This window comes from Loxodonta africana, chromosome 22 (genome assembly GCF_030014295.1).
Source record: "Loxodonta africana isolate mLoxAfr1 chromosome 22, mLoxAfr1.hap2, whole genome shotgun sequence".
Classification (NCBI taxonomy): Eukaryota; Metazoa; Chordata; class Mammalia; order Proboscidea; family Elephantidae; genus Loxodonta; species Loxodonta africana.
Genome location: NC_087363.1, coordinates 63,024,945 through 63,033,504, shown reverse-complemented (window position 1 = coordinate 63,033,504; position 8,560 = coordinate 63,024,945). Strand labels below are relative to the sequence as shown.

General features: G+C 41.0%; 1 protein-coding gene across 5 annotated transcripts in view; it reads right to left on the bottom strand.

The window, feature by feature from the left end:
- The window catches only part of SUCLG2 (succinate-CoA ligase GDP-forming subunit beta), a 336,565-nt gene that overhangs the window by 109,414 nt on the left and 218,591 nt on the right, over positions 1-8,560 (bottom strand). The gene's annotated exons all lie outside the window — the stretch shown is intronic.

Here is an 8,560-nt window from a genome sequence, read left to right as displayed (position 1 = left end):
GCCTTGGAGGCAATCTCTTGAGTTACAAAAGAGAGAAGCCAGCAGAGACACAGGGGGACCTCATACCACCAAGAAAGCAACGCTGGGAGCAAAGCACGTCCTTTGGACCTGGGGTCCCTGTGCAAAGGAGTCCAGGGGAACACTGATGAGAAGTCCAACAGAGAGAGAAAGCCTTCCCCTGGAGTTGACGCCCTGAAACTGGACTTTTAGCTTACTTCACTATGAGAAAATAAACCTTTCTTTGTTAAAGCCATCCACTTGTGGTATTTCTGTTATAGTAGCACTAGATAACTAAAACACTGTATAATCCCCAGCTAACGTAAACAAGGCATTCATTAAAAGCTCACCAATGACATCATTCTTCACTTGTAAGAAAACTGAGTTATTTCTCTTCATTGCAACAATGGCACAGAAACTTTGAGTTTCTCCATGTAAAAAAAAACCTATTTGAGTTTCTTCTCATGTAACAAAACCTGAGCCGCTTGGAAGTTCTGAGGCGAATCTTTCACAATTCAGAGAGTATACCCCCAGGGAGGAGTTTAAGGGGACAGCCTCCAAGAAGCAGCAGAAGCTAAATTCAGATGAAGCCCTGCAACTTGCCAGTTCACTGTCATTTGTCCTACTGTAAGTTGAAGAGACATGCCTGGTAGTCCCAAACCTTTAATTCAAATGATTTGGTGAACACGAAGCATTCAAGTTTGATCAGCGACTATGAAATACCGACTTTGTACATGTGTTTCTTCCATCTGCACCACCCTCCATAATTGATTTTTTTTTTCCTTTTGTAAGGTCAGACAGTTATAAATCTAAAATAGTGTCTGGAAGGATAACTTAATCAGGGTATGATACAGAAAAGAGCTCTTAGCACCACATAATTTAAGTACGCAGTCTCACTTTCTCTTTTTCTCTTGGTATAAATCCTATTTTGCCAATCTTCCTAACAAAATTTCAGTGGGATTCAACACATGTGAAACTAATACATAAAAACAACTTTAATTCCTTTTAATATCTCATACGTTGATTCTGAGAAACCATGAGTCAACACCACATCTATGTAAGATGAGGGCCAGGTTTATCTTGTAACATTCTCTTCAATAAATCTGGTAACTTTACGTGTTGTCTTGGGCTGGGTTCTCTAAAGAAGCAAAACCAGTTAAGTGTATAAATATATACAGAGAGAGACTTATATCAAGGAAATGGCTCACACGATTGTAGAGGCTGAAACCTCCCACATTCGTGTATTAAGATAGAGGCTTCTCTCAATTCATGTAGCTGAAGGGGCTGGCAAACCCAAGATTGGCAGGTCGGAGAGCGGGGCTCCTGCTCTCAGGCCGTGAAGATCGATGATTTCCGAGATCTGCAGATAAGCTGATAGTTCAAGTCCCAAGAGCCGGAGGTCAGACGAACAGGACACAGCGCAGGATCCAGAGTGAGTAAAAAACTAGAACATCTGCTTATATTTGGACGCAGGCCACACCCCCAAGGAGACTCCCTTTCAACTGACTGGCTACTCACAGCAGATTCAATCATGGGAGTGATCACACATAAACATTGAGAATCATGGCCCAGCCAAGTTGACACACAATCTTAACCATGACTGGTGGTATGAGTCAACAATTCCAGAGACTGTCACAATGGCAGATAACACTGTAAAAAACTGAAACCCATGGATATTTTGTCAGAAAGGGGTCTAGGTGATTTCAAACTCAGTCAAACCAGGGATAGAGGATCTTAGCTCTGGATTCTAGTCTCTTGGTGAAGCTGAGAGCATTTCTTTGTGATTACTGTGAAGAGGTCTCTAAAACCAAGAAAGCTACTTATAATTCCCTCCTGTACATTGTCATGAGTCCTCAATCTACAAATTCATGCAAACCATTCTTGTATCTGCTGTATCTGTGGGCCATACTCCAAGGCCATACTCCCTCGGCATCACTTGCTCTCAGCTGGCTGCACTGGGGAATCGCCTGGACAGCTTCAAAAACCCTGATGCCTTGGTTCCTTCCCAAATCCCAAAATGTTCTGGTTGAATTGGTTTGGAGTAATGACTGGGCATGCAGATTGATAAAAACTCCCCAGGATATTTTAATGTGCAGTCAAGTTTGAGAACCAAAGTCCTTCTGAATTACCTCTAAGCTTTTTTTTTTTTTAAAGCAAATTCTAGGCCTCATTCATCTTTTTCTCCCCAGAATCCTCCCAGTGCCTTCTTCACAGTACTTCTTGCAATCACAGTCTGTAATTAGAAAACTGTGAAATATTTTACTAATGCCTTTCTGGCCCACTACACTCTAGGCTCTATTAAAGTAAGGATGGTCTCTGTCTTGTTCACTGCATCCCTACTCCTCACACAGTGGCAGAAATGAACAATTATCTGGTTGAAGAAAAGAGTGAAAGAATAAAACAAATATCAATAATAGCAGCTAACGCTTATACAAGCACTGACTATGTGCAAGGAAGTGTTTTAAATATTAACTCAGAGATTCATCACCACAAACCTAAAGCAGGTACTATTATCATGTCCACTTTGCAGGTGATGACACTGAGGCACATAAACGATAAGTTGGTTGCCCAAGTCAGTTTGTGGTAGAACCAGGATTCAAAGCTAAGAAGCCTGTTCTACAGAACCTATTCTTATCAACTAGGGTGTATAAAAAAAAAAAACTAAATTTTTTTTTTTTAGTGCATAGTTAATGGAAGAAGCTGCCCAACTGTCCCCTTTATACAAATAACAACCACCATCACCCTGAAGACAGCCACCACTGGTACAGCTTTTATGGAATGACTATCAATTGCTCCCCCACATGTTTGTCAGTTTGTCAGTTTGTTGTACTATGGGGGCTTCCATGTTGCTGTGATACTGGAAGCTATTACTGCAACACAGGAGGATCACCCATGGCAGATAGGTTTCAACTGAGCTTTGACACAAAGCCACAATAGGAAGAAGGACCCGGTAGTCTGCTTCTGAAAAGAATTAGCCAGTGAAAACCTCATGAATAGCAGTGGAACACTGTTTGATACAGTGCCAGAAGATGAGCCCATCAGGTTGGAAGGCACTCGAAAGACAACAGGGCGACAGCTGCCTCCTCAAAGTAGAGGTGATCATACTACTATGAGCTCCCAGGTCACAAGCTTTCAGGACCCTCATCTGCTGACACGGCACAACTCAAAATGAGAAGAAAAGCTACAAACATCCATTAATAATCTGAAAGTGTGATGTACGAAGTATGAATCTAGGAAAATTGGAAATCGTCAAAAATGAAATGGAATGCATAAACATCAACACCTAGGCATTAATGAGCTGAAATTGTGAATTTGACAATCACATGGTCTACTATGCCAAGAACGAGAACTTGAAAAGGAATGGTGTTGCATTCATCATTAAAAAGAACATTTCAAGATCTATCCTGAAGTATAATGTTGTCAGTGACAGGATAATATCCATATGCCTACAAGGAAGACCAGCTAATATGACTATTATTCAAATATATGTGCCAACCACTAAGGCCAAAGATGAATAAATTGAAGATTTTACCAAATTCTGCAGTCTGAAATTGATTGAACAAGCAATCAGGATCCACTGAAAATTACTGGCGATTGGAATGTGAGAGTTGGAAACAAAGAAGAAAGATCAGTAGTTGGAAAATATGGCCTTGGAGAAACGATGCCAGAAATCACATGACAGAATTTTGTTTAAGACCAATGACTTCTTCACTGCAAATACCTTTTTTCTTCAACATAAATGGTGACTATACAAATGGATCTCACCAGAAAGAATGCACAGGAATTGATCACATCTGTGGAAAGAGACAATGGAAAAGCTCATTATTATCAGTCAGAACAAGGCCAGGGACTGACTGTAGAACAGGTCATCAATTGCTCATATGCAAGCTCAAGTTGAAGCTGAAGAAAATTAGAACAAGTCAACAAGAGCTGAAGTACAGACCTGGGTATATCTCACCTGAATTCAGAGACCATCTCAAGAATAGATTTGACGTGTTGAACACTAATGATCAAAGACCAGGCAAGCTATGGAATGACATCAAGGACATCATACATGAAGAAAGACCAGAATGGATGTCAGAAAAGATACTGAAATTTGCTCTTGAATGTTGAGTAGCTAAATCAAAAGGAAGAAATGATGAAGTAAAAGAGCTGAACAGAAGATTTCAAAGGGTGGCTTGAGAAGACAAAGGAAACTATTGTAATGACATGTACAAAGACCTGCAGGAAGAAAATCGAAACGGAAGAACACGCTTTGGTATTTCTCAAGCTGAAAGAACTGCCTCAAGTTGCAATATTGAAGGATTCTATGAGGAAAATATTAAACGACACAGGAAGCATCAAAAGAAGATGGGAAGGAATGCATAGGGTCATTCTACCAAAAAGATTTGGTCGACCTTCAACCATTTCAAGAGGCAACATATGATCACGAACCAGTGGTACTAAATAAAGGAAGAGGTCCAAACTGCACTGAAGGCATTGGTGAAAAACTAGGCTTCAGGAACTGACGAAATACTAATTGAGACGTTTCAACAAAAGGATGCAGTGCTGGAAGTGCTCACTCATCTATGCCAAGAAATTTGGAAGACGGCTACTTGGCCAACTGAGTGGGAGCGACCCATATTATGCCTATTCCCAAGAAAGGCTATCCAACCAAATACAAAAATTATCGAACAATATCATTAATATCACAGGCAAATAAAATTTTGTTTAAGACCATTCAAAAGCAGCAGCAGCAGTATATCGACAAGGAACTGCCAGAAATCCAAGCTGGATTCAGAAGAGGATATGTAGCTAGGGATATCCCAGCTGAAGTCAGATGGATCCTGGCTGAAAACAGGGAATATGAGACTATGACTATGTAAAGGCATTCGACTGTGTGGACCATAACAAAATACGGGTAACATTACGAAGAATGGGAATTCCAGAAGAGTTCATTGTGCTCGTGAGGAACCTGTACATAGATCAAGAGGCAGTCATTTGAACAGAACAAGGAGACAGGGCGTGGTTTAAAGTCAGGAAGGTGAATGTCAGAGCTGTATCCCTTCACCGTACCTATTTAGTCTGTATGCTGAGCAAATAAGTCGAGAAGCTGGACTATATGAAGAAGAATGGGGCATCGGGGTTGGGGGAAGACTCATTAACAACCTGGGTTATACAAATGACACAAAATTGCTTGCTGGAAGTGAAGAGGACTTGAAGCACTTACTGATGAAGATCAAAGACCATAGCCTTCAGCATGGATTACACCTCAACATAAAATAAAACAAAAATCCTCAGAACTGGACCAATAAGCAATATCGTGATAAGTGGAGAGAAGAATGAAGTTGTCAAGGATTTCATTTTACTTGGATCCACAATCAACATCCATGGAAGCAGTAGTCAAGAAATCAAAAGACGTATTGCAGTGGGAAAATCTCCTGCAAAAAAGTTCTTTAAAGGGTTGAAAAGCAAAGATGTCACCTCGAAGAATAAGGTGTGCCTGATCCAAGCCATGGTGTTTTCAATCACCTCATATGCATGGGAAAGCTGGACAATGAATAAGGAAGACCGAAGAAGAACTGACGCCTTTGAATTGTGGTGCTGGTGAAGAATACTGAATATACCATGAACTGCCATTAGAATGAACAAATCTGTCTTGGAATAAGTACAACCAGAATGACCTCCGTAGCAAGGACGGCAAGACTATGTCTCACCTACTTCGGACACGTTATCAGGAAGGATCAGTCTCTATAGAAGGACATCATGCTTGGTAAAGTAGAGGGTCAGCGAAAAAGAGGAAGACTTTCAACGAGATGGGCTGACACAATGGCTACAAGAAGGGGCTCGAGCACAGCGAGGATTGTAAGGATGGCACAGAAGAGGACCGTGCTTCATTCTCTTGTACACAGGGTCACCATGAGTTGGAACCAACTCAGTGGCACCTAACAACATCATCCAGTGCTGGACACCTTGCTAAGTACTTCCTGTGTTATTTCATTTAATACCACAAGTTAATAAATTCATTTTACATATCATGTAAGTACGATTCAGAGAGGTTAATCAACTTGCCCAAAATCATACAGCCAGGAACTGGCAAAGCTAGAACTAAACTGAGCCCTGTCTGCCACTGAAGTGCAAGCTCTTATCCACCATGTGATGAATCTTCTGGCTGGAGAACTGTATATTTCCCAATTGCATAATGTGCACGACAAGAACACACTGCAGCAATTTCTTGGTCTGGTTTTCACTGCTGTTGCCATACCTTCACTAGCATGTTATTTAGTCTTATACATTGAAGTCACATTGTACACACATTTATTATAAATACAACTATACAGGCATAGGAACGGGGCAAGCAAGTGAGTGAGAAAGGGCAAAAACTAACAAAATCTAGTGAGTGACCCCATTGCCATTCCATTCAAACCAAGTCCCTGAGGGAGACGGGAGGGAATGAGCTCCTCCCGGGGTCAGCATCTCACGCCATCAACCGTACTCCAGTGCTTAGTAAACACACAAGGACAACAATAAAAAACAGCTGCTGTCCAGTCAAGCCCGGCTTACAGTGACCCTGATTCCTGGTGACCCCGACTCAGTGATTCCAACTCATGGTGACCCACGTGTGTCAGAATAGAACTATGCTCCATAGTTTTTTTTTTTTTAACTGTGGTAAATACAAATGTAACAAAACATCTACTATTTCAACAATCTCACAGGGTTTTCAATGGCTGATTTTTTTGGAAGTAGATCACCAAGCCTTCCTTTTGAGGTGCCTCTGGGTAGATTCAAACCTTTAAGTAAGCAGTCAAGCGTGTTCACCAGTTTACACCACCCAGGAACTTCAACTCTAGTGCTTAAAGGCACTAAAATGCATGGATGATTTAGAGGATTTTAAAGCTAATTTTGTATATAAAGACTTTTGCCTCGCTATCTGTCTTCAGAACTCACTGTCATGCTGGATGTAGCCCCACTGGACAGTGGCTACCACGAGCTAGAGGTGTATGGGAACCAAAATTAGGAATGAAAACACACCGATGCCCTGCTTGCTCCTGGTCCATCCTCTAAAGGAGACATAAACACCCCCAAAAATGGTACAACCTCAGAGGTAGAAGAAACAGGCATGAGGTCTCAGTCTCATATTGAACATATGAATTTAAAAAAAAGCATGGAAATCTCCATTTGGAAGTGGTGGCTGACATAAAGATGATTTGTCTACCAGGCAGAGTCACAAGCTGATTCTATGACCACAGAATAATCTGCAAAAGGAACTTTTAGAAAAAGTCATCATGATAAAGAAACATTAAGTTGTATTTTGTAAAAAGTGATTTCTCATTCCTTTATATATACTGAGGAAACCCTGGTGGCCTAGTGGTTAAGTGCTATGGCTGCTAACCAAGAGGTTGGCAGTTCAAATCTGCCAGGTGCTCCTTGGAAACTCTATGGGGCAGTTCTACTCTGTCCTCTAGGGTCACTATGAGTGATTATATATACCGAAGAAAAACTCAGCAAAGATCTTATGTCTTATACCATCATGTATCAATTTTCTTGACCAAATATAAAAGTTGATTCAACATCTCCACGTTGAAATACTCTATTATCACATTTGTCAAATACTGAAAGACCTGACCACTTCCCTCTTCCCCAAACAGCACCAGTAACCCAGATAACAAATGAAGGCTATACTCTGTAAGAATAGACCAGGAGACTGAATCTCAGCAAAACACTTACAAATCAAGATGGTTGGAAGCTAAGGACCTAGAGAGACTAAATGCCAGGAGAACAACAATAGAAAAGGAATCTCTTGGGAAAAGAAGAAGCTGATGGTAACTTAATAAGGACAAAAATGAATTAGCTTTACTTCAGTGACTGAGCACAAAGGTGAGGTAATTTCATAAAGTTTAAAGAAACTCACTTGAAAATAACACAACTTTTTCTTATACTCACTTTTATAGTTAAGTTCACTGTGCTGAAGTTTATCTTCAGAAAAAGACATTTACAAACTCAGTTGATTATAAACTAGAATCACTATCCTTAATTCTCATTTGGGAACAATAGTCATTTTATCTTTGAGTTTCAGGAAGAGATTCTGACACAGAAAGCAAATAAAAATCTTAAAACACAGAGAGTGTAAAGTATAATGGGTAAATAAATAAAAATAAGTGTTAACAGAGATGGGCCAGCATCACCATACCAGAAAATAAATGACTAGAGTGTGCCAGGGCAAATGCTCAGTTTGATAAGTGTAATACACACATGGTATGTTAAACGGGACTTGCTCAGATGTCAGGGACAGAAAATAAACTTCAGGCGGGAATAAAAAGGGAGAAGTTGGCTCCCCGTTGGGGATGGCTTGCTAAAAGGCAGATTAGTGGGCCCCACCCCTAGAGTGTTCTGCTCAGTGGGTTTGGGTGGGGCCTGAGACACTGCAGGTGATGCCGCTGCTGCTGCCATCCAGCGACCATGCCAGAAATCCTAGGCTTTAGGAACCAAGCCCTATGACTAAGGGAGTCTCCATCACACAGCTGTGGCCCGGGATCTTACACGGGCTTCCACCAGCTGTTAGGGGATAGAGCCTTCGGGGTCA